General features: G+C 45.8%; 1 protein-coding gene across 2 annotated transcripts in view; it reads right to left on the bottom strand.

The window, feature by feature from the left end:
• Positions 1-24,154, bottom strand: part of pkig (protein kinase (cAMP-dependent, catalytic) inhibitor gamma) — a 33,414-nt gene extending 9,260 nt beyond the window's left edge. The window contains exon 1 of one of the 2 annotated variants that reach the window (XM_079238672.1): positions 23,938-24,154. The gene's annotated coding sequence lies outside the window, so the exon portion shown is untranslated. Of the gene's footprint in view, positions 1-22,785; positions 22,891-23,937 lie in introns of those variants that run through there. The other variant, XM_079238673.1, reaches the window with a different exon arrangement.
• Positions 24,155-25,921: the final 1,767 nt, after the last annotated feature.

Raw genomic sequence — 25,921 nt, 5'->3', positions numbered from 1 at the left:
GCTGCTGTTGACCAGCTCTAATTTGTGTCATGCAAATAGAAATGCAAAACGACTGCAACAAACGTCATGGAAAATGTACAGATGCAAAATTCTAATAAAGTACTTGCAGGTCTGAAGTAGCAGATGTATGTACTTATAAAGTCAAGCTGTGAAGGTTGATTAATAAGCTGAGACACTGATTCATCTCACAGCCTATAGGCCCCTTCAGCCTTGGCCATATATTCAGAAAAAATAAATAAAAAACCACCCACAGCACAATAAACAGGCTCATCTTCATGTTCTTGGTATCGAGGGACACCTCGGGGTCTTAGAGAATGAATTCCAGTGTCATAAAGGTAATGTCTCTTGCCGTGACATAGTAATTACGGTGAAACAGATGAGAATATGTTTTTTTTTGTGACAGATTATAACTAGATGCCAAAAACCCATAAATACAGATGTCAACAAAATCATTTTTAACATGTGGTTTGACCTAAAATCAGTCTGGTTTAATGGGCATTGGGGTCCTAAACTTTGAGCAACAGCTGAAACAGGTTTTTTTTTTATTATTTCACTGCAGCTGATCATGTTTGCCTCTTTTTTTCTTTTTTTTTTTTTTTTTTTAGCTCTTATGAGGACTGATCTGGCTGAAATGCCGAGCCCACTTCTTTTACAACAGCAGATGAGGAACAAAGTGCTGAATAAAAGAAATAACATTACAGACAGAAAAATCAGAAAAGAAAAAGAAATAGTCAATGACTGTTAAAAGCATCAGAAACTCACACAGTGAAACAGGTACGAAGAAAAGCTGCTGGATGTTTGATGCAGCTGAAATAACCAGTACGTCTCCAGCAGCCGTCCTGACCGCTCTGTAACTCCACTTTGTAGCAGCAGAACCAGTAAGGCTCTTCATGGGAAGATGAACCTGCAGCAAACAGCTCAAATCGGGCAGTGATGACTTTAAACAACAGAAGCTCCGGGAAAGTTAAGTTAGAGATGTTAAATATTGATCTTTTCACCAATATCTGATATACTAATTTTATAAAACTTATTTTTCCAATACTAACATCAACCAATGCCTATATTTTTGGGGCGAGTTGTACCAAACAAACAAACATATCTGATATCTCTTATAATTTGTCATTTTGACTTAGAGCAGACGTAGGTGAAGAGTTTGATGTATAATGTGTGTGTGTTGTGTAAAACTTGTGCCGTTAAAAAGTAAAAACCGATACCAATAATAACTGATAATGCATTTTAATGCTGATAACGGCCGATAATACCGATAGGCTGATAATACCAGACAGCTCTAAGTAAAGATTTCAAATGGTGTAACCAAACCAAGGAAAAGATGGCGCTGCCTTTCAGCTGAAAACAGATTTTAACCTGTTTGTACTGAAATCTGATGCAGTACTTGTGACTGTTCCTCTGCTCTGGTGTTGTGTGGATGTGTTGGAACTACATCTTCTCCCACCTGGAGAACATGTAGTGTTGTGTGGAAACATCCTACAGCAGGATGAATTACAAGGTAAATCTGCTGATCTGTTCCAAATAATTCCACATGTATTTTTTTTTTGACAATTCACTGTTTTGTGGCATCAACAAATAGCTAATTAGTTAGTTTAAGATAATTAATCCACAAAGGCCTAAAAAAATAACATCACTGGTGTTCAACTGGCTCTATGATGGACTGGCGAGCTGTCCTGGGTAGGGATGCATGGTATTGGCTCAATAAGAAGTGTTTGTACTCGTACTTGGTATTAATGAAAGTGTACCGATATCACGCGAGTCAAGCCAGCACAGATGTGTTTGATGACATGCTTCAGACATGTTTTAAAAGAAATAAAAGCCTTGAATGTTAAAATGTGACATTTTTTGTTCCTCTAAAAGCGAGATCTTTGTTTCAAAACCACACATTTATAGTTGTATTTAGGTAAAATGTTCCAAATCAGAATAAAACTTGTTGAAATAGTTAGATCTGTAATGTTATTATATTTGTATTGGTGAGGAAACTTCAGAAAGGATGGATCATTTATTACAACCTAATGAAATCTTACACAGTTATAACAGCAATAATAACCACAGTCAAAATAATGTTCACATAAACAGATTTGGTCTCAGTAAATATTGGTATCGGCTGATCGGCTCAAATTTCAGATATCGGATCTCCCAAAAAGTGGATCGGTGCCTCCCTAGTCCAGGGTGTACCCTGCCTTTGCTTGGATAGGCTCCAGCTTCCACGCGACCCCTCAATGCACTAAGCGGTTTGGATAATGAATGAATGGTGTTCAACTGTGAATAAATCTATGAATATAGGATACATTAACAGTATAATTACATGTATAGCATGTATAATAGGGTTTTTATTTATGCAGGTTGGATATTCTGACAGTTAAAAATGAATTAATGTATTTGATAATTTATTCCGCATATCTCATAAAATACAGAAACACAAATGAAATTTGTTGCTGGGCAGCATGGACATTTTTTTTGATGGGTGCATAAAGTATAAGTCCTTATGTAAAAGGGGGGACGTTGGAGTAACCAAATGCAAATACAACATATTTTTTTTTGTCATTTTTATTGTTTTTATTGATCTTTTAACTTGTCACCTTGGGCATTATAGCAGCAGAATGATGCTCTGGCTACTGTGTTGTTTTTTTTCTCATTGAAATCAAGAAAAATGACGAGCAAAAAAAAAAAAAAGTTTTAGACATTCTTTTTTGGCTCTTAATCTACAACAATGAGCAATATCGAAGAATTGTGAGAATCCCAATTTAAATCGAATCGGCACCCAAAAAAGTCAGAATCGAATCGGGACAAAAGCGTATCGTCACAGCCCTAAAACGTAGCTGCGTTCCGTCGTGTTTCTGTCGGCGGGGACAGGCAGCCAGGCTGACGAAGAGCCTTTCCTCCTCACCTTGACCCAGAAGGGAAACTTGACACAGCTGCAGCTGCACCACAACACAGATGTCACAAGGGTGCATTTTCATGACAACAGTCCTGGAAGGAAAAAAGGCTGCAGCTCATGAGCTCAGCCTCCGTCTCCTTCCTGCTGGGTCACCTGACCCTGATGTGGGCCACGCAGCAGGATGTACTGGATTAAATTCACAGATCTTCATCGTGACATGTTTGGATAATGCAGGGCAAGGAAGCGCGTAACTGGAGACGTTCATGGCTGTGCATATCAGGAACAAAAACCTGTAAGATCACACAGGGAATCTGACACAGAGCGGCTTCTTCTTCCACGCCAGCCATTAGAGGCAGCCTCGCTTCTTTCCCTCTGGAGCTTTTTAAGCCTGATTTGTGTAATAAATTTGTATTATCCCCAATAACACACTCAAGACTGGCCTTTTTGCTGATTCAAACGTCCATTAGAGCAGTCAAGCCAACCAATTTCACACCTGACAAGTAATTTTTCAGCTATTATTGATGAAGCAGAAACTGCCCATGTGAATGAGGGTCAGACGTCTGATTTTCCACCAGCCCTGTGCTGGACTCATGAGAAGCATTAATAATTGTCATTTTCAAGGAAAAAAAAATCATTTGTTGTTTTCAGCTGGTCTACTTGATATACTTTGTGTTTTCTTGAGAGGTTGTTTAAATGAGCCACAATAAACCACTGAAAATGAACCTTAAGCTGCATTCTGACATCAAAAACCCAAAAGTATTCAGTTTACAGCGATGTAAATCAGAAAAAAGGTCCGTGTGTCAGCTTCTCTACACATGCTCTAAATGTCCAGCAGCAACATTTCTGCTCTAAAAAAAACGAGAACTTGACAACTCTCGGTCATTGCACTCCAAATGATGCATTCAAAGACAACCACACAGAAATCTCTTCCTTACCAAGCTGTGTCTTCTTCCCAGCACACAAACACTCCTCCAGACTACTCCCTGCAGATCCAGTGTGTCATGCACCGAACCCAGCAGCGCCCGTCAGCTTCAGGAAGAAGCCCTCCCGCTTGCTGCCTCTCAACCCCCCACAAATGTGTCGTGGCCACTGTCTGTTCACATGATTTAAGCAGCTGCTGGGTCGGCAGCAAGCACTTCACACACAAGAGAGCTGCATTTCCTCGTTGGGATAAGCATTGTTGTTCCTCTCAGGGTTTCCTCTCATAAATAAATAAATAAAAACTGGGACCATTCAGCTCTGGTTTGTGTATCTGCCCTACATCCTTCCTCCTCTTCTGGCCCACAGGCTATGCTATTGAAGACCTCATTTCCCTTGGAGTGAATATTGCCACTTTTGGCAGAGAGCTGGTTTTTGCCCTTCAGGAGTTGGCCATTCATTCAGGCGCTGAGAAAACTTTCCCTGCTGGGGAGGCTCTCTGCAGCTTTCAGTGCCTTTCTTTACCTCCCTGCCTCTTTCGGGTCTTTGGTTCACCATGAAGTGACAGGAGAAGTCGCCATCTTCTCTGAGAGATGACTACAATAATCACGGCTAACTGCGGAAACGCCGTTTAATTTTCCATTTCTTTCACACTGAGATAAGATCAGAGAACAATCGCTGTCACTTCAGTGTAATCATCATGCTAACAGAGCACTAAGCCTGAAAGCATTATGAAGCAGCCATAGAGGAGGAGGAGGGGGGTGTTAGACGCATTCCCTGAGCTGCACCGTGAGCATCAGCTGCTGAGGAAAAGGCTCCAAAACAACAAACATTTCAGGAAAATCAGAAATGGATGATCTCCGCACACTCAGAGTTGGTGGTTCCCCACCTCACAACGAACGTCTAACGCCACTTCCAGCAGCTGCCCGTATAACTGTTTGTCATGTAACTGGTAATTTAGGTAAACCAGATAAAACTGGGCATGTTAGCATTTTTTGTAGCAGTTGGACATTCTTAAGCTAATAACTGAACCATTCTGACTGAGACAGGAATGTCTGGTGACCTGAACTGAGCCGTGGACGTAAAGGCAGAAAGACTCAGAAAACACAACTTCGGATTTCGCTTAGCCTCATCTTCTCCATCCAGCATCTGTAAAAGCAGAGGACATTCCTGCTTTGTGGGTCCCTGACACTTCCCAGAGGCGACAGAAGTCTGGGAATGTACCAAATCTCAGCTGAACCAGAAACTGCCAGGGTCTCCTCTGATGCTCACCAACGCTGCCAAGGAGGCCAACAAGGAAGAAGCTGAAAGGTTTCACCAGCTTCTTTCCACAGTCAACAGTGTCTGTAAGTGGAAAAGAAGCTGCTAGCAGCTATCCTGTCCATCACTGTGTTGCTCGTCCTGAAGGAAACTCTCAGCATCTCACTCATCTGGACGCACCTGTCCATCACTGGCAGATCTAAATCCTCAAGGCGGGATTCATTAGGGAGTAACGACCATAGACTGTATATAAAAGATGGACGTAGCCTCCATGACGTCATCCGTAGGTTTCTGAAGAGCTGAATTGAAGCTCGTTGGGCGGTTCCTACCATTGCCATCTTGGCAGCCTCACATGTCGTCTCTCCTGGAGAACACAACAATGGGTTATCAGAGCGAACCCAGAGCGAACAGAGGCTAACTCGCTAACGGAGGGAATTGGGCTAAAGCTAAATTACGTTGTTAACCGGCTAAAAACAGCAGTTGTTCCACAATCCTCTATCTTGTAGCCGGAGATCGGGTACCTGTCAATCTAAAGAACACGCCCCTAAATGTGCCGAATTTTGAGATGAAATTACTTCTAGACAGGGGAGTTAGAAAAAAATTTACTCCCCCCACAGTTGTCATGACGATAAACCAGACCTATTAAACCTAAAATGTTCTTTGTACTGTAAACTGTAAACATGTTTATTTCTGCTGTAAAGTTGGTCTTTTTAACATGGAAGTCTATGGGGATTTGATCTGTTTTAGAGCCCCTAGTGGATGAAGGGGGAACTGCAGTTTTTGGCACTTCTGCACAGGCTTTACTTTCAACCGTCAGGGGTTGCTGCTTGGTAGTGGCCCAGTGGTGGTTAGAGATGTGGGCTTGGATCCAGAGGATCCAGGCTGAAGTCCCTGGATTGGCTATATAGGTAATTATAATACAGGATAATAAAAGAAAAAATAAATAAATAAAAAAAACCAGGTGTAAATCAGCTGATCTTTCCAACAGATGTTAGTCTGAATAATCATGAAGAGACTCTTCCACAGAAAACAGAGCCGGCTGTTGAACAGCTCTCTGAGCAACAGCCGGGCTGATCAATACAGCTGGAACCAGAACCATAAGCAACAGACTGGTCCAGACTGGGACATGTTGGTCCCACACAGGTCCAGAGAGGTCCACAAACATCCCATACAGGTCTGATACAAGTCCAGAGAAGTGCACACAGGTCCCACTGGTTAATGCAGGTTCCATACAGATGGGGCAACATAAGACCCAGATGGGTCTCAGATAAGTTCAGAAAAGTCAGGTTCCAGATCCAGACAGGCCCAACACAGTTAAAAAAAAAAAAAAAAGTCCATATAGCAAGTCCTACAATTTTATTTGTAATTAAAAACTCATTCTGAAACTTGTTAAGAAAAGCATGAAGGATTATCAACCTTTTATTTTCATTTCTTAGTTACTAAATCCTAAAACTGGTTATTTTCCAAGTTAAATCGTATTACTGACTGAATTCATATTGTGTCTTTTAGATTCATTTTTACCTGTAAAACATGTGTCAAGACATCGCCGCACGAAATCAGACATACAGCAACAATCTTTAAATTAGGAAAATAAAAAAATAACTAGAAAAGATTCAGACAGTAAGTGAAATAATCTGCCTGTGCAGTGAGATATTTACACTCTGGGAATCTTTTTCTTATTTTACAGTCCTGGCTGATTTTTTTCACTTGATTATAATAGGAATTTTCTAATAATAAAAAGTTGTTTGTGAAATTAAGATGGATTAGTTTTGCAACGACACAAGTCTGAACAAGCTGTTGGTATCAGGAAGCGAAGCTTTCTGCGTGCGAGTTCCACAGACGAAGCTGTGCTTCATCAAAGCATCGCTAGCAGAGAGAAGTGTTAGGACAGACATATGAGACCCAGTCTGTTGTAGCAACACACCAGAAGGGAATCCCCTGGTTTAGTGTGTGTGCATGAATAACGGGTGTGTCTTCTTCCCATAAACCACCAACGACACAGAGCTGAGTCAGAATCAGGTTCTCCAACTGGACTCAAACATAAGACAGAGTTTGAACGCTCAGACTCTTCAGTGTTGCTACAAACTGCAGTGGAGGCGTGTTTCTGGACTAACACGGTTCTTCCTTTTTCTCAACATTCACACCGAGTTCAGAATGTATGCAGCAGTCAGTAAGGATGTAATAAAGCCATGCTGTGTATTTATTAGAAATATTTACACCTGAATAACACACACCTGCTAAAGAAGTAGCTGTTAGCACTGGGCACATGAACATTAACATGCCGGCTAAACGTTGTAAATTCTCAGCAATGCATCTGTAAAAACCTAAAAAAAAGTCTTTAAAAACATCTGGAAACCCATTTGACAACTAATTTGACCTGGAACAGGTCAGAAACATCATGGTAAAAAAAAGAATGTCAGACACTGATCCATTCATTTGAGATAATTTACATGATCTGACTAAAAAAAAATCGTAATTCTAAAAAGATTGTTTACACGTAGCAGGAATCCTGCAGATGGATGAAGATGTGGAATAGTTTGTGGAATAGTTTGTGGACAGCACGGACGGCGTGTCCTGCAGACTAAAGAGGAGAGGGAGCATCCAGGAATTACTTTTTACAGATGTGTTGCTGAAATCAGACTTAAAATAAGTTCATATTTTCCATGAACAGATAATTTGTCTCAGATTAAGCATCTCATATGTTGCGTATGTTTAACTGGATATGGACTGATAAGCTTTGGAAATAATCACATTTAGGTTTTATTTGCATTCTGCAGACCCAGCTTTTTGGAAGCTGAGATTGTACATGTGAATATGTTGCTGCTCTTCATTGCTACTTCAATAAATTTGACCAGTTTGTTTGCACTGAGAATAAATGGCTTGGATATGTGCAGGAACAGTTCTGCAACAATGTAGAACAATTTATTTTATTTTTCAAGTTCAGAATCCAATTTCATTTGAGTCAATTTGTAGATTCATGTAATATCACTTGAGCTTAATTTGAATTTTCAGTCTAGTTTCAGCTTGAATCAGTTTCTAATTTGTTTGTTTGTTTCTGTAACACAGAAACACCTCACACTTCTGTGTGCTGAAGGACTGCTGTGCTCATCTGTGAATTTCCTCCCACCGACTGCTCCATCCATTCCAGTTCCACTGCAAGGTTGCCCATTTCTATTTTGGGTCCACGCATTAAACAACATGAGACCTCAGCAGGAAGCAGGTGGTTTGTTTGCCTGTGTTGTTTATGCCCCATCTTTTCCCAGGCTATCTGATCACACACACAAAAAGCAGAACGCAGTCTAAAAGGGGGAGGGGGAGGAGGACAATAAAGTAAAGAGAGGAGGGAATCGGAGAGGAGCGGGTCACAGAGGTGCAGGGAGGGTCTTTGGGAGGACGGTAAGAGAGATTGGAAAGCTACGAAAAATCATGGAAAGAAAAAGAAAAGCTGTAAAGAAGGAATGCTTGTGTGTTTGTTGTGCTTGCTAAATATGGAAGTGATCCCCGAGTGTGTTCATGGCTGTTTCTGAGTAACTGAGAAGCAAATTTCCCCCTCCTCCTTTGCGCTGCAGCCTTTCAGCCAACATGTAACTGGATACCCATGATGTGAGTGTGGTTTCCCCTTCTGAACAACACCTGTTGTTTCACCTGCCAACAGAAAATCACCACCGGCCTCAGCTGCTTTTACAGCCAGTTAAAGAAAGTTGATTCTGTCATCCGTGCCAATGGCCTCCACTGCATCATCACATTTTCCTCCCACAAATCTGGGAGGCTGTAAGCGGCATATGATTCAGCGTGGATGGAGGATGGGGGTGTACATGTGACCCTCTCCCTGGAGAAAAGAGCAAGAACAAGAGAAAAGAGGCGAGGAGTGTGTTTTCCTCCGCATCTTCAGAAGAAAACCAGATTTTATGATGAGGAGAAACAGCTCCAGGTGTTCTGATGTGAGGGATACCAAACCTACGATGACAGTACCGACAGTCTGATAGCTGTCGTTATCAGATGAACGTGACATCAGAGCTAAAGGAACTTAAATGCAATGAAGTGCACACACCTGGACCAAAGTCACTATTAAAACCAACATATTATCAGATTACATGTCAAAGTTGCAGAGTAGCAGGAAAACAGACTTTGGCACTTCTGCTGTAAAAGTTAAATTGTTCAACTTTTTCAGGAAGTATCTGTAGAAACGTCAGCTCTGCAGCTGCACAGGACCACAATATCCTGCAGGACCTTCTGGACAAAAGCTTCTAATCACCATCGTCCGGATTTATCGCTGGTTAATTGTCACCTAATTCTTGCATTTCTTTCTAGTTTAACATCTCCAACGCTGGAGAGGGCGTACCAGTAACGTCTCCAACGCTGGAGAGGGCGTACCAGTAACGTCTCCAACGCTGGAGAGGGCGTACCAGTAACGTCTCCAACGCTGGAGAGAGCGTACCAGTAACGTCTCCAACGCTGGAGAGGGCGTACCAGTAACGTCTCCAACGCTGGAGAGGGCGTACCAGTAACGTCTCCAACGCTGGAGAGGGCGTACCAGTAACGTCTCCAACGCTGGAGAGGGCGTACCAGTAACGTCTCCAACGCTGGAGAGAGCGTACCAGTAACGTCTCCAAACGCTGGAGAGGGCGTACCAGTAACGTCTCCAACGCTGGAGAGGGCGTACCAGTAACGTCTCCAACGCTGGAGAGGGCGTACCAGTAACGTCTCCAACGCTGGAGAGAGCGTACCAGTAACGTCTCCAACGCTGGAGAGGGCGTACCAGTAACGTCTCCAACGCTGGAGAGGGCGTACCAGTAACGTCTCCAACGCTGGAGAGGGCGTACCAGTAACGTCTCCAACGCTGGAGAGGGCGTACCAGTAACGTCTCCAACGCTGGAGAGAGCGTACCAATAACGTCTCCAACGCTGGAGAGGGCGTACCAGTAACGTCTCCAAATGCTGGAGAGGGCGTACCAGTAACGTCTCCAACGCTGGAGAGGGCGTACCAGTAACGTCTCCAACGCTGGAGAGGGCGTACCAGTAACGTCTCCAACGCTGGAGAGAGCGTACCAATAACGTCTCCAACGCTGGAGAGAGCGTACCAGTAACGTCTCCAACGCTGGAGAGGGCGTACCAGTAACGTCTCCAAACGCTGGAGAGGGCGTACCAGTAACGTCTCCAACGCTGGAGAGGGCGTACCAGTAACGTCTCCAACGCTGGAGAGGGCGTACCAGTAACGTCTCCAACGCTGGAGAGGGCGTACCAGTAACGTCTCCAACGCTGGAGAGGGCGTACCAGTAACGTCTCCAACGCTGGAGAGAGCGTACCAGTAACGTCTCCAAACGCTGGAGAGGGCGTACCAGTAACGTCTCCAACGCTGGAGAGGGCGTACCAGTAACGTCTCCAACGCTGGAGAGGGCGTACCAGTAACGTCTCCAACGCTGGAGAGGGCGTACCAGTAACGTCTCCAACGCTGGAGAGGGCGTACCAGTAACGTCTCCAACGCTGGAGAGGGCGTACCAGTAACGTCTCCAACGCTGGAGAGGGCGTACCAGTAACGTCTCCAACGCTGGAGAGGACGTACCAGTAACGTCTCCAACGCTGGAGAGGGCGTACCAGTAACGTCTCCAACGCTGGAGAGGGCGTACCAGTAACGTCTCCAACGCTGGAGAGAGCGTACCAGTAACGTCTCCAACGCTGGAGAGGGCGTACCAGTAACGTCTCCAACGCTGGAGAGGGCGTACCAGTAACGTCTCCAACGCTGGAGAGGGCGTACCAGTAACGTCTCCAACGCTGGAGAGGGCGTACCAGTAACGTCTCCAACGCTGGAGAGGGCGTACCAGTAACGTCTCCAACGCTGGAGAGGGCGTACCAGTAACGTCTCCAACGCTGGAGAGGGCGTACCAGTAACGTCTCCAACGCTGGAGAGGGCGTACCAGTAACGTCTCCAACGCTGGAGAGGGCGTACCAGTAACGTCTCCAACGCTGGAGAGGGCGTACCAGTAACGTCTCCAACGCTGGAGAGGGCGTACCAGTAACGTCTCCAAACGCTGGAGAGGGCGTACCAGTAACGTCTCCAACGCTGGAGAGGGCGTACCAGTAACGTCTCCAACGCTGGAGAGGGCGTACCAGTAACGTCTCCAACGCTGGAGAGGGCGTACCAGTAACGTCTCCAAACGCTGGAGAGGGCGTACCAGTAACGTCTCCAACGCTGGAGAGAGCGTACCAGTAACGTCTCCAACGCTGGAGAGGGCGTACCAGTAACGTCTCCAACGCTGGAGAGAGCGTACCAGTAACGTCTCCAACGCTGGAGAGGGCGTACCAGTAACGTCTCCAACGCTGGAGAGGGCGTACCAGTAACGTCTCCAACGCTGGAGAGGGCGTACCAGTAACGTCTCCAACGCTGGAGAGGGCGTACCAGTAACGTCTCCAACGCTGGAGAGGGCGTACCAGTAACGTCTCCAACGCTGGAGAGAGCGTACCAGTAACGTCTCCAACGCTGGAGAGGGCGTACCAGTAACGTCTCCAACGCTGGAGAGAGCGTACCAGTAACGTCTCCAACGCTGGAGAGGGCGTACCAGTAACGTCTCCAACGCTGGAGAGGGCGTACCAGTAACGTCTCCAACGCTGGAGAGGGCGTACCAGTAACGTCTCCAACGCTGGAGAGGGCGTACCAGTAACGTCTCCAACGCTGGAGAGGGCGTACCAGTAACGTCTCCAACGCTGGAGAGGGCGTACCAGTAACGTCTCCAACGCTGGAGAGGGCGTACCAGTAACGTCTCCAACGCTGGAGAGGGCGTACCAGTAACGTCTCCAACGCTGGAGAGGGCGTACCAGTAACGTCTCCAACGCTGGAGAGAGCGTACCAGTAACGTCTCCAACGCTGGAGAGGGCGTACCAGTAACGTCTCCAACGCTGGAGAGGGCGTACCAGTAACGTCTCCAACGCTGGAGAGGGCGTACCAGTAACGTCTCCAACGCTGGAGAGGGCGTACCAGTAACGTCTCCAACGCTGGAGAGGGCGTACCAGTAACGTCTCCAACGCTGGAGAGGGCGTACCAGTAACGTCTCCAACGCTGGAGAGGGCGTACCAGTAACGTCTCCAACGCTGGAGAGGGCGTACCAGTAACGTCTCCAACGCTGGAGAGAGCGTACCAGTAACGTCTCCAACGCTGGAGAGGGCGTACCAGTAACGTCTCCAAACGCTGGAGAGGGCGTACCAGTAACGTCTCCAACGCTGGAGAGGGCGTACCAGTAACGTTGCGAACTTCTGACTGATTAAAACTGCAACTCGGGGTCCTTTATTGAATACTTACTCAAAGATGAGACATTCAGTTCATGCAGACTTCTCCATTCCCGTCCTACGACCAGCTGCTGTCCAGCAGGTTTTCCATGTTTCCTGCTCCAACTTAACAAGTCATTATAGAAAATACAGGAATACACTGAAAACCTGCTGGACTGCAGGTCCAGTTGGACTAGAATGAGTAACGCTGAGTTAATGGGACTCTCATATAGCTTTTATTCCAACTTCGTTTGATGAACTGTGTTTTTATAGCATTACCATCACTGCTTTGTCTTCCCTGACCTGCCACCTTCAAAACTTTGAGCCTCTCATTGTCATTTGGAGAAAAACCTTTTCAAAAAACAAAAAGCAAACATGGCCTGAAAACAGGATCAAACAAAAGCATATTAGATCCTGTAACTGATTCCTGGTCAAACGGCCCTTTTTACCCTGCAGGACAGCGTTGCTTCTTTGTCTGAACGGATCACTGACTTCAACGCTGTGTTCACATGTAATGACATCTGAAATGTGCGGCTCCATCCAAAAATGAAAAGACAAATTAAAACTCATCTTCATGACGAGATTCTAATCAAATCATCTTTTACCGACCTGCTGGGCAAAAACAGGACGCGTTCCCTTTACTTCCAAACCAGTTCACATGAATGAGAATCCATTTATATAATAAGGCTGGATTAAAAACTCTGCTGCCAAACACATTTAAAATGAAGTGTGTTCATTGTCTTCGTGATGCTGTGGGACCATCAAACCGAGAGGATAACCTCATTCCATCAGCTGGCTTAATGCAGAAGCATCATAAGCATCATCCTGCTGGAAGTATCCATCAGAAGATGCTGTTGTGCTCATCAAGGGACAGACATGGTCAGCAGCGATATACAGGAAGGCTACGGTGGTTAAACCACAACATCTTAGTCCTAATGGGGCCAAAGTGGGCCAAAAATAGTCTTACATTACACCAGCAGCAGCAGCCTGAGGCGTTGAGTCAGGATCCGTTCTTTCATACTGTTGGATCTGAAATTGAGACTCACCAGACCAGCTTTTCCATCTTCTATTGTCCAGTTCTGGTGAGTTTGTAAGAATTTAGCCTCAGTTTCCTGTTCTTACTGACAGGACTGATGTCCCAGTGGTCTTCTGCAGCTTTAAGGCAGATCATGTTGTGTGTTCAGAGATGCTATTCTGCACACTTTTGTGGAAACCAGTGGGTTTTTTTTGTTTTTACTTCCTGTTTCCTTTCTATCATCTCCAACCAGTCTGTCCATTTCCACCAACAACCATGCCACTCTCACGACAGTGAAATCCTTTTTTCTTCCTCTTTCTGATACTGTTGAAAGGGATTTTACATATAACACGATCACAGGCGCATCCCAACTCCAGATCATAATGGATGAATAAAATCACCAAGAATTTAATCTCAGGTTTCTGGAAGTAAAAAAAAAAAAAAAACGTGAGCCAGAATGATAGAAGAGCGAGCAGATATCACAGCACCTTGGAAATGTTTAACATTTAAGCAGAAAAAAGTAAACTTCAAGTGGATATATGATGAATTACCAAGTTACTTTTAGTAAGACATTACATTTATATCTTCTGTTATTTTCATATTTACAAATTTTCTATCAATCAGTTCTTATTTTATAAATTACTTTTCATCCAATAAAAAATGGTGCAAAGTGCTTTAAAATCAAAAGGAAGAGAAAAACAATATTACACATCAAATCTCCCAGAGCAAGAACCCATGAAACCCACATATAAACAACATACAACTGACACTTACAGATGCAACATGTGTTTATGTAAAATTACCTCTCAAGAGGTGCCATCCCAACCCCATTAACTATCTGGAAGTTTAGATACTGAAAAATTAAAATGGATCCTACAGGCCAGACTGGAGGCCTCTGGAAGGTCAGTTTTGACCCCTGAGCCGTATGTTTGGCACCCTCAGATAAGATGTTTATAAAATTAAAACAGCTGGATGGGCGAATTGGATGAAGTCGACAGTGAGTGTATTTCACAGGTTTATCTTACCCATCTGTATCATATGACCCCAAGTCATGTAGATGGTAGCTAACAGCTGCACTTCCAGACACAAAATACCATTTACTTTACTCACTGTGCAAGATGCCAAGTAGGAAGAAATAAACATGAAGTGATGTTCCATCCTAAATCCCACATCTCTGAGTATAATCATATGTGGATCCACTGCAGAGAAAGAGGCTGCAGCCAGCGTGTTTTAGTAAAAGAAAAAGATCCAAACTAGCAGAATTTGGTGCAACAAACTACTTCACTGCAATGTGAAAAAAAAGAAGGTTAGACTTGAGATATTAAACAGAAGTGAAGCATGAAAAGACACTGTAAAAACTGGCTCTTTCAGTGGCGAGTACTACAGAACTGTTCCTGCAGCTAATCTTAGCTTCATTTTAATGTGATTTTTACTGTTCATTGCTCTCCTAACACCATTTTGGCAGTTGCAGGGAGAAAAAAAAGGGTATAAAAATGGATGGAGAGCTTCTGCTCATTGTCGGAGCTGCGGGTTGACACAGTTAGAGACTAGCTGGTGAACATGTGGACATTTAACAGCTACAGCAGGACACGTTTCCCTCAGATAGAAAATATTTCACAATGTTGGAATTGTAAAAAATAAAATTCTTATTTACAGACTTGCTGTTGGCTAAACAACTGGTGCCATGTGTTGGCAGCAAACTGCTGCTAAGCATGCATGGTACTTCAAACCCATGTGAGTCCAGATCTGCAGGACGGTCAGGTCGTTCATCCTAGCCTTTTGAAAATGGCTGAACTGAAACTTTAAGGACAGCTGTCTTCGTTCGGCTCTGATCTTCTGATAACTTGAGGACCATTCATGGACCATTCAATGATATCTGATCCTGGGACACACCAGCTCCCAGGATCAGGTCTGTCACAACTAGAAAGTAACGACCTGAGGAAGGGTGCGTGACTGGGGCACTGGGGTGTGGACTGGCCCCTGCTGGGTGGGCGTCTGGGAGGGCCTCGTCCTCCATGCCCATTGCATATGGAGCAGGGCGGTCTTCAGGTGCTGACACAGTCCCCATGTTGTCCTGTAGGTTTACACAACAACAGCCACTTTCAGTCTGTTTTCTCTGTGTGTGTTTCTGGTTTCAGTGCCAATACATGGTTTCTTTGTAGCTTGTTTATCTCTGGTGCTCTTGACAGTTGTTGACTTTGTCTTCCTTTCTGGGGACCGTGGGATGTGCTTTGTTTCTGTACAGGTGGTTCTGTACTGGTTTCCAGTCAGTCACAAGATGGACTTCAAAACCCTACTCATGGTTTACAGAATCCCACAACGGTTTGGGCCAGAATACATCTGATATGTTCAGAGATATAAACCTGCAGAGCTTTTAGATCCATAGACTCAGGTCAACTACTCCAGGCCAGAGTCCAGATCAGAGTTAAGACTACAAACCAGACAACAGACCAGACTAGAGTCCATACCGGAGCCCATACCAGAGACCAGACTAGACACCTGACCAGAGTCCAGACTAGAAACCAGACTAGAGACCATACCGGAGCCCATACTAGACACCTGACCAGAGTCCAGACTAGAAACCAGACTAGAGACCATAACGGAGCCCATACCAGAGACCAGACTAGAGACCATACCGGAGCCCATACTAGACACCTGACCAGAGTCCAGACTAGAAACCAGACTAGAGACCATAACGGAGCCCATACCAGAGACCAGACTAGAAACCAGACTAGAGACCATACCGGAGCCCATACCAGAGACCAGACTAGACACCTGACCAGAGTCCAGACTAGAAACCAGACTAGAGACCATAACGGAGCCCATACCAGAGACCAGACTAGAAACCAGACTAGAGACCATACCGGAGCCCATACCAGAGACCAGACTAGACACCTGACCAGAGTCCAGACTAGAAACCAGACTAGAGACCATACCAGAGCCCATACTAGACACCTGACCAGAGTCCAGACTAGAAACCAGACTAGAGACCAGACCAGAGTCAGACTAAGCATGGAGAAGTAGCATTTAGCAGTCATGCTAGTAACAAATGGAACAAACTACCAGTGAGATTAAACTCTTTTGATTAATTTAATTTATCATTTTATTGTGATTGCTGCTATTTCTAGTTGTCTTTTGTGCTTCTTTCCACCATCTGTGATGCTTTTAACGTCTCCTGTAGAGCACTTTGATCACCTGTACATGAAAAGTGCTATATCAATAAACTTGCCTTGTCTAGAGTCTGTGGTTGGTTTGCAGTGTTTTCTGTGTGGTGCATCTCTATGTGTCCTATTTGCTCTTTGTCTTTTTTTATGTTCTCTTTCCATCCCTTTTCCATTTCCTCCATTAAGGTCCACCAGTACGGTGTAAATTCCATAAAACAAACATTTATTCTAAATAAACAAATGGATAAAATAAGAATTCATATTATAATGTAAATCTCCTCTTAGCAAATTAAATTTGCTCACGACAAAAACTATCATTCTGCTGCTGTAACGCTGGACAAGGCTAGTTAAAAACAAAAAAGGAGGTGAAGACCTGGTTGACGAGTTCACAGAAGGATCTCATAAACCAGCAGAAAAAACACGATAAAACTACCGTCACCAGATGCAAATTTGGAGTCAGTCTGGGAATTGAAGCTCGCAGGAGCCGCAGATCCAGACTGGAACAATCTGCAAACTAGAACATGAAGTTTCTGTAGTGACTGCACACTCTGTTCCATCAGTCACCATGACAATCACATCTTCTCCTCGTAGGCAAGTCAGGAAGCTGAAGACCTGAATGTTGAACATATCTACGCTGCAGTTGCAGGGAGGAAGAGATGGTCCAACGGACAAATCCCTGCTCACACAAATCCATTAATATACAAAAACAGACAGAAAGCAGTGAGTGCATGCAGCTTCCTTCTAATGGCCTCATGTTCTCATCCCTACTGCGGCATCTTTCATCAGATCACTGGCACGGCATCTAATTGTGGAAAAAACCCCAGAAATCTATGAGGCATCTGAACTAATTTCAAGAATGAGTTGCTATTTTTAGCTAAAGCATGTCATGTCCTGCCCTTAAAGCAGAAAAAAAGCCCCAAATGTCGCTGCTTCATATTCCCATTTAAGGACACAGTTCTCCATCTGAGAATGACACAAACTGCATCGGCTGGAATTAGTCAGCGAGGAAACTGGTCTAACCTTCAGCTGGACCACAGAGGAAAAAAAAAACACAAAAAGCTGTCTGACAAGAAGAAAATCTGATGACCACTGATGAAAAAAATAACTGACAACACATTAGCCATCCCACCCATGGATGCAGCCTCAGTGTAATCACGTTATTGTTGGCAGCCTTCAGCACAGGCACATATAAATTCTGTTTACTGATGGAGCCATCAGAGAAGAACTGCTGGTAAGACCATGCATCACTGCAGATAATCAGAAGTGCCCCAGCCTGACCTGATTATTCATGATCTAAACGCTTTCTGAAAAACCGGCGTCAGATTAGAAGATGCAAAACGCAGAGAGGCCTCAGAGGATAAGCCCTCCTAACTGCCGAATCGTCAGCATTGTAATCTTACTGGGGGAACGCTCGACCTTTTCTTCTCTCCACCTTGTTTAGAAGCAGCGAACGGGACTGAAGGCCCGCGGGGGTTGAATCCAAGGTCGACGGGGAACATGTCCCTCTGTTGTAGCAGGGTCTGCTCTGGCTGCGCTCCAGTCTCCCTTTGGCCATTTTGAAAGAACAGACCATGTTTGGTAAACTGCAACAAAGAGAGGAGACGAGGCAGAGCCGAGATGCTCCATAGAAGTGCACTTCTGACAGCAGATAGAAGAGGCTGGGCAGACTTTCATCCCCAGTTCATCAGGTGGCCTGATGCCTTCAGTCATGTCCTCCCACCAGAGATGGGAAGACACTGCTGTCTCTTCTAGCTGCGTTTACACTTTTGATCCGATTGTGCCTATAATCAGAATACGTGTGAACACATCAGCGGATCAAAGATGTGACTGTGGTTTCCCACCCGCTGACAGAGAATCTGCAATCTGATCTAGAACCCACAACTTATCGGATCATTTTATGCGGGGTCCTTGTCAACATGTCAGCTGGAATGCCGATCAGATTGATTCCAGTCAGACAGGTTTGGGATGTGAGGCCAAAAACTGATGACATCTTAGTCAGCTTATTAAATCGACACCCTCCAAACAGGAAAGATGTGGGTTTATTCTTCATCTCACGTCAGTAAAATCATGTTTAAATAACATAAATATGCTCCCCCCCCCCAAACTGAACGAGAAGTTTCAGGATGTGGAGGTGGTAACCATGACAACAGCTGTTTAGAAAATAAAGTAGAATTATAGTTTATGGAAAGTGGAAAGAGTGAAGTAAAGAGCAGATGCTCCACAAGGCTTAGTCAGGAATAAACTGCATGCAGTTTCCCTTCTGTTGGAACAACTCTTCATCTTCTCTTTTTTTTTTTTTTATGGTCTCTTTATTTCTAAAGGACATCATATCCTCTACTGTGAATTAGGCCAATATTTTGGCCTCATTCTGATCGGCAGCATCTGGATCTGCTTTTCTTTCATATTCATTGTTTAAAAAGTGCCACCTGACCTGAATCCCAGGCTCCCGCTCGCTCGCCAGAGGAGAAAATCTCGGCTCTAAAACCACCAACAGCCTCTTTCACGTTGTCGCTCGCGCCTCGTACTTTCAGGACTAAAAGGACGTCCTGCTGTCGTTCCTTTCTGTAATTCACACATGGCAAACAGGCACACCGCTGCGTGTCAACGCACACCTCAAACTGATGTGTTGGAATCAGCCGAGCCTCTACGGCGGCGAGTCCCATGACGCCGCCATGATGCTTTCTTGTTGTTACTACCTCTTTACCAGCTCAGAGGCGTTCTAGCAGTGGACCAGTACCTGTTCCACCTGCATACTTTCACACAGCACAAGGCTCATCATCAGTATCAACTAGCGCTGGGCGATTAATGGGATTTTAATCTCAACTACAATCTGGGTTTTTAACGATCATAAAAATAAAAGGGTGTGATTATTTTTCTCTCTGCAGTTTCCTCTCCTGTTGTCTTCAGCTGCTAATCGAGTGTCTCTGGCATTGCAGCGCTGTGCTGTAAACTCCTCCCACAGCTGCGTTGCTTTCATTCAGACACTGTTGCCAACTTGGCGACTTTCTGATCTAGCAACTTTTACTGGAGTTATTAGAGACTTTTCTGGTGTTTTGGCGACTGACTTGAAGGCACATATTGTTCTGCAGTTACTGTAAGGAAGGAGCAGCGGGAGCCTCTCCCGTCCTAAAGCACTCCCAGGCGGCCAGTCTCAGTCGGCTCCGGCTGCAGGTCAATGTAGAATAACTGCAGTAGGTTGTGGAAGTTCACCTAAACATAGTTTATACCGTTGTCTGTGACAACTGGCTGCATTATTTTCCTATACATAGTTCAGTGAGTTAAACACTGTAATATCCCTCCGTTACCATGGGGTGTTACCATAGCAACGCCTTAACCAGCTGGTTCAGATCAGCCGTCTTTTAACAGGTGAATGAGAGAAACGCGCTGCAGCCTGACAGCGGTTGTTTGGCATAAAACGTACATCGAAGCCAACATAAAATAGTTCCTATATAAGTGGTAAAAGCGGATTAAACAACTCAGAACCGTGCATTAGACGGTTCCAATGCACGACACGGAGTCTAGAACACCACGACGAGCAGCGTTGTTTATAAATACTGGATAATTGTGTTAAATAATCGAGATCTCAATTTCAGTCAAAATAATCGTGATTATAATTTTTGTCATAGTCGAGCAGTCCTAGCATCAACTACACAAACTGCTTTGTGACTATAAGCCCATTTGTCTGATTTCAGTCTCTTATCTTCACCGTCCTCCTGCCTGTGGGGTCTGAAAATGATTCACAGCCAAATAATTAGAAGGACGTTGCTTTTCTATTAACGACCGGTAGAAGGAAGGATGGAGGAGAAACGGCTGTGTGGAGAAGACCGAAGACCAAGAGAAGAGGACCATGGAAAGAAGACAGGAGAGGAGATGGAGGACAAAAGGACAGAGAAAAGAGTGCCATGGAGACCCACAAGGAGAAGACTGAGGAAGGAGGACGGAGGACAGAGGAGAGGGCCAAGGACAGGCTGTAACTGATTTGATTATGTCTGTCAATGTGCCTTGACATGACTTTGTCGCGAATCAGTGCTGTGCCCATAGAAACGCTCCATAGAAACGCATTTCTGGACATTCAGCATCCGAGGAGAGAGGAGGGCAGCTAGAGGAGACCTGAGGATACAACTGGTATGTCATCTGAAAGGAGCATGACACATTAGTCCTTTGCCAAACTGAATTTAAATCTTTGCTCAGGTTTATCTGACATGAGGAAAGAGAGCAGTGGGCTGCGAGCAAACCACAGCTGGAGGAAGCAGATGTGCTGCACGTCAGGTTAAAGTGATGTTATTTTTAAAACGATGCTGCTGGAAGGATGTCTCATCATGTTAAGCAGACATGATGATCACTGCCAGCTAATGAATTCTTCATCCTGGTTACCTCCAGATTAGCTTTAGAACAAACTCTGAACTGTCTGCAATTATTTCTGAACAAAAGGAGAGACGTCTTCTCGGGAAGGCATCCTCCTGAGAAAGAGAGGATTTAGCTTAAGTGTCTTCTGATTGGTTGCATTCCAGGAGGCTCAGTGAGGGGGCGGAGTTAGAGAGCAATGCTGACAGGTTAACATGCATAACTCCACCACTCTACGGGGGAAAACAGGCAAACATGCAGTTTGGGATGCAGGCGTCTCAGATCCAGCAGTACACTGTTGAATCCAGAACCAGGACCTGATCCAGAATGTGAAAAGTCCAACGAGCCACCAGACAAGTGCAGCAGTTTCTCCTGCAGACTGGAAGACTAATCCTTTCTGTGCTGGAGCAGCGTGGACTTTCAGCATCAGTTTTCCTACATTGGTCCAGGCCTTGATCATAAAACAGTTTTCCATGTCGTGAAGCAAAGTCCAAAACTTTCCCAACTGTGTTGCCAGCCTAGAAAACCCGACCGTCCACTGATCCAGGCTCTGTGGGTCAGTAAGGAAACCGACACGCACCAGAAACAAAAACAAACCCCTGAGAAGCAGAGGTGGATCACTCTAAAGTCCCTGCAACTCGTCTCTGGACACAGCCGGACACCGTCAGCTACAGTCTGGTGGTCTTTATTAGGGATGTGACGATATGTTTTTGTCCCGATTTGGATTTTTTGGGTCCTGATTCGCTTTAAATTGCGATTCTCACAATTCTTCGATATTGCTGATTTTTGTAGATTAAAAACAAAAAAATGTATAAATCTTTTTCTTTTTGCTCGTCATTTTTCTTGATTTCAATGAGGAAAAAACAACCCAGTAGTCAGACCATCATTCTGATACTATAACGCCAAAGATGACAAGTAAAAAGATCAATAAAGACTATAGAAATGACAAAAATTTTATATTGGATTATTTTCATTTATTTGAGACAAAAATAGATTTATTAAACAAACAAAAAAAATCGATTTTAAAATTGTAAAGCAAACAATACCTATTTCAGATTTTTCAATGAGATTTTCCCGCCCTTAGTCTTAATGTTCTGCAATCTCAGGAAGCATGCACGCTGACTTATCCCCAATAAAATCTCAGCTCCTTCACACTGAAACAGTCTGAAGCAGGGGTCTCCAACGCTGTGCAGTTCTTGTGAGCTGACACACCTGACCCAAATCAACAAGTTGTCAAGTGCGCTGTATCAGGGAAACACTAAAACCTGCAGGACGCTAGCTCACAAGGGCCGGAGTTGGAGACCCCCGGTCTATACCTACCACCTTCAGAACCTGAAGATTCACTGCTTTTAGTTTTAATTTCCCATACACGCTGAATTCTTCATTCGTCTGCTTGTCTGTTTTTGTTCTATCAGCGTTTGGAGCTGAAATTTTCTCGTTTCTGTTTCTTAGTTGCCAGGATTTCCTTAAAACGCAGATGTGTGATCTCAGTGGGATCTTCCTGTTTAAAATCTGGGTAAATAAATACATCCAATCCTGCTTTTAAAATGGTTGCAGTGGATAACATACACACACACACACACACACACACACACACACTGCCAGGAAAAACTGGCCATACAAGGAAATCCAGCAGGAGCGGTGATGTGAGAGCGGCCACGCTGATAAAAACAGATTCCAGGCTGCTGGATAAACTCATTTCTGCCTGAATAAAAACATCAAAGCTAACATATCCCTTTTTGTTTTTAGCTCTGGGTTATGTTTATGGTGATGAGACGTCATTTAAAACCCTGCAGATTAGACAGAAAACATGGAAAACAGGCCTTTTGACCGTCTCCACTCCTCTGCAACTGGAGTAATGGTTAAAAGGGTGAAAGTAGGGATCAGCTAGGTTGTTATTTACTCATAGTTCCTCATGAGAAGGCGACATATTACCAGACAGGAGCTGCTGCTGCTGCAATGTTTTCATATGCGGGTTGTGGTTATCCCTCAGCTTCTCGCCATCTGGGCATGACGCAGCCCAACAGTGCTCCAACACTGGTCTGACTGGTTGGGATGCTGTACCATAGCTGACGTCAACATCATCAGAAGTGGATTTTCATATTTAAGTAGATCACTCAGTTCTTTCCCTCACAGTCAGGCCGTCCACTCTGGGCAGGAAGCCAGTGTTTATTTTCACCAGTCCATGCCCAGTAACACGCATGCTGAGTGGGGGTGTCTGAGCCTGGCATGCTGCTGCTGCTGCTGGGGAGGGGGTGCTCCATCCATCCAGCCATCCATCCAGCCATCCATCCATCCATCCAGCCATGCATCCATCCATCCATCCATCCAGCCATCCATCCAGCCATGCATCCATCCATCCATCCATCCAGCCATGCATCCATCCATCCATCCATCCATCCAGCCATCCATCCATCCATCCAGCCATCCATCCAGCCATCCATCCATCCATCCAGCCATGCATCCATCCATCCATCCATCCAGCCATCCATCCAGCCATCCATCCAGCCATGCATCCATCCATCCATCCATCCATCCAGCCATCCATCCATCCATCCAGCCATCCAGCCATGCATCCATCCATCAATCCAGCCATCCAGCCATGCATCCCTGCGCTTTCTGCTGCAGCTTTAAAAATAAACCCAGCAGGAAAAAGCCAACCGACTGGTCTCACATTAATCAGAAACATGTCTGCATGCGGTCATCATCCAGCAGAGCAAAGTTCAGGTGGGGGAGGGGGCACAGATGGGGGAGAAAAGCGCGTTCATGTCAGAGGAAATGAAGGTTTTCCAAAGATTTCCAAGCTGCGGTTGGGAATAGTGGATGTGGCAGCGGAGGTGTGTGTGTGTGTGTGTGTGTGTGTGTGTGTGTGTGTAGCAGGGAAACAAACAGGCTGATTCTGCTGTAGGAATTCAGCCGGATCAGAACCGGACCTGGACGGTTCAAACACGAACCGAACCGTTTGGCCGTGACGCTGAAAATGCGTCCTGGAGGAAGGAGGCTTCGTGACTCCGCAGCTCCCTCCGGTGAAGCTGACCCACGCAACACATCTGACCCACGCATACATCTAAACCCAGCAGGACTCACCTTGGTCTGGTCTTCTGTGATCCACTTGTTACAACACACACGGACCACCATGGATCTCCGGCTAAGTTTCCTGGCAGTGGGACAGAACCGCAGCTCTCCGGACTGGACCGGAACCGGGATGAAGGCGGGGGGGTTTCTGGTCTCTGGTTTCTGGCAGAACCGGACCGTTTTCCTCACGGTTCCGTCGGCAAACAGAGGAGAAAGGTTGCGTCTTCAAACAGCTGTTTTCCAAAATGGAGTTTGTCGCGCGTGAGCCAATCAGAGCGGAGCTGTGGAGGCTCCTGCTCCTCCTGTGGGCTGGATCCACATCCACACTGCCATCCCTGAAACAAATGTCATCCCTTTTTTCTGCTTCCTTTGTTATCCTGCGTGTCACTGCGGATTTATTTTAGGCGCAAATCAAACAGCCGCTGATTTGGAGAAACACCCGGAACCCCCCCACCCCCACCACCAGCATAATCTAACTGTTGATTTCATCAAAAAGGGATGAAAATCTCAAGATTTATCATCATAATGCACCAATTTATAGAATATTAACCAGACTCGATTACAGAAGAAGAAGATTAGATAATAACACAACCAACCAATCTATAGGCTACTGCTTAGTCCATCACAAGCACTCATGTTCACATGCACTCCTGGGAGTGATCAGTAATCTGACATGCATGTCTGGACGGTGAGAGGAAGCCTGTGTACCTGGAAAGAGCCCACGCACACACAGGGTGTTCACAGCGCCCCCTGTTGGTCTGAACCAACGACCTTCATGCTGCGAGGCTACAGAGCAAACAGCTCCTCCAGCATGCACCTCCAGCCTGCAGCTCCTGCCTGCAGCTCCAGCCTGCAGCTCCAGCATGCAGCTCCAGCATGCAGCTCCTGCCTGCAGCTCCAGCATGCAGCTCCAGCATGCAGCTCCTGCATGCAGCTCCTGCCTGCAGCTCCTCCTGCCTGCAGCTCCAGCATGCAGCTCCTCCTGCCTGCAGCTCCAGCCTGCAGCTCCTGCCTGCAGCTCCTCCTGCCTGCAGCTCCAGCATGCAGCTCCTGCATGCAGCTCCTGCCTGCAGCTCCTCCTGCCTGCAGCTCCAGCATGCAGCTCCTGCCTGCAGCTCCAGCCTGCAGCTCCTGCCTGCAGCTCCTGCCTGCAGCTCCTCCAGCATGCAGCTCCAGCATGCAGCTCCAGCCTGCAGCTCCAGCATGCAGCTCCTGCCTGCAGCTCCAGCCTGCAGCTCCAGCATGCAGCTCCAGCATGCAGCTCCAGCCTGCAGCTCCAGCCTGCAGCTCCTGCCTGCAGCTCCAGCATGCAGCTCCACCATGCAGCTCCAGCATGCAGCTCCTGCCTGCAGCTCCAGCCTGCAGCTCCTGCATGCAGCTCCTGCCTGCAGCTCCAGCCTGCAGCTCCAGCATGCAGCTCCAGCATGCAGCTCCTGCCTGCAGCTCCAGCATGCAGCTCCAGCATGCAGCTCCTGCCTGCAGCTCCAGCCTGCAGCTCCAGCATGCAGCTCCTGCCTGCAGCTCCAGCCTGCAGCTCCAGCCTGCAGCTCCAGCATGTAGCTCCAGCATGCACCTCCTGCCTGCAGCTCCTGCCTGCAGCTCCAGCATGCAGCTCCAGCATGCAGCTCCTGCATGCAGCTCCAGCCTGCAGCTCCAGCCTGCAGCTCCTGCCTGCAGCTCCAGCATGCAGCTCCTGCATGCAGCTCCAGCCTGCAGCTCCAGCCTGCAGCTCCAGCATGCAGCTCCACGTCAGGCTGGAAGATGTTCTTTTTAGTTCTGTATTCAGTCACAGGTTTAAATGTGGGAAGGAAACAAAAATCCGTGCTTGTCAGGAAATTAGTCTGCACCATGTTCTGATGCCAGGAACAAGTGTGTGAAGGGGCCAGGAACTGGGGGTCAGCAAGGGTCACAAATCTAGTGAAGGGTGGCACAAAAACTTGGCATGGTTTTTTTTTCTGCTTCCTGTCCAAAGTGACATCATTTTGTTCAACCAGGA

This window comes from Telmatherina bonti (assembly GCF_933228915.1).
Source record: "Telmatherina bonti genome assembly, chromosome: 4".
Lineage (NCBI taxonomy): Eukaryota > Metazoa > Chordata > Actinopteri > Atheriniformes > Telmatherinidae > Telmatherina > Telmatherina bonti.
The sequence above is the reverse complement of the archived record's forward strand: the minus strand, read 5'-3'. Positions and strand labels throughout refer to the sequence as shown.